Source organism: Zerene cesonia, chromosome 19 (genome assembly GCF_012273895.1).
Source record: "Zerene cesonia ecotype Mississippi chromosome 19, Zerene_cesonia_1.1, whole genome shotgun sequence".
Taxonomy (NCBI): Eukaryota; Metazoa; Arthropoda; class Insecta; order Lepidoptera; family Pieridae; genus Zerene; species Zerene cesonia.
Genome location: NC_052120.1, coordinates 7,593,134 through 7,594,546, shown reverse-complemented (window position 1 = coordinate 7,594,546; position 1,413 = coordinate 7,593,134).

The following is a 1,413-nucleotide window of genomic DNA, read 5'->3' as shown; positions in this document are numbered from 1 at the left end:
TTTCTATTTAGATGTACCTATTAGGGATGTAATCTCAATATTATTTTTAAAATAAAAAAAATAAAGTTCTTACTACCAAACTTTGATAAAGTAGATTAAGAAGAAAGTAAAAGATAATAATTAACTTGATTACATACCTACCCCTCTGAGCCTTGATTTAAATTTTTCTATATATTTGGTGTTAGGAACAATATAACTATACCTAAATGTGATAAAAATTCTCAATCGCTGGGAGAAATGCAGTTTCAATATCACCATTTTGAGTAGAATGTCGCGCTATGCTTGTAGGACAGAAAATCGGTCAATATAAAAAATCGTAAGTAGCGTAAATAGCGTGTTCCATTTTTTTTCGTCTTCCCCATGCTAAACGCATGAAAACTTATCGACCAGCTTAATACAGTGACGAGTATTTAATGCCGTCACTGCACTCAACCAAGGCCCTCTCAGTAACTGGGACAGGAGAACAAATGCAGATACATCCTTGATACGTCAAGGAAACAACCAATAGTCAATTTAAGTTCAATAACGGAGAAAAGGCAACACATACTAGCTAATATCTTTATTAAATTAATGCATAATGATAGACCAGTGCAATTTAAAAATAAAAACAATAATACAGGGGAATTACTGTTGTACCTATAGATAAATTGTTTACTTTTTGTTCGATTTTGTATATTTATCGCTTAAATTTGGACTCTTGATTTCCTCGAATTTAAATCTATAATCAACTAGGTGGCTTCTTTCCTCGAATGTTATCGATGTAATTTTGTACAAGACAAAAATTTATATCATATTTCTTGATTATATTTAAATAACGTAAAACTTTTTCGCAATCACAAGCTGTTTATATTAGTTCTTAGATATAAAAAACACCCATGTGAAACGCAGTCGTTACCGTTCTCTATCACCTACTTCACATTGTCTCGTTAATTATATCAGTACATAATGACAATAAATAAGACTCGAGATCATTAACCTTAAAAAATTGGGTTTCCTATAGGTATGTTCAAAGATTAGTCATTAGTTTCAATTTATGAGCATTATTCCAACTCTACCTGGATTTAAATAGGGCATTTCCTTTATCCCACGTCAAGGAAAATTCATCTTACTCAGAATAGAACGTGGCCTATTGACCAAATATTATTTATGCTCTGTTTTTAAAACTAGAAACGATTCTTATTATCACGTTGATGGACGAAAATCAAGGGAATATGTTTCATAAATATAGTATGCCACTGCGGTCTTTTGTTCTTTTCAAATGTAACATCCCATAAATTATTTGGATTATAAATAGATGTCTAATCACTAATGTATACATGCATGCTACATGTTTAACCCAAGTAATATTTATTGCTTGCAGTGTGATCAGGTGCTTGCTAGAGAAACAGATTGAATTTTCATTTTAGCTTTTAA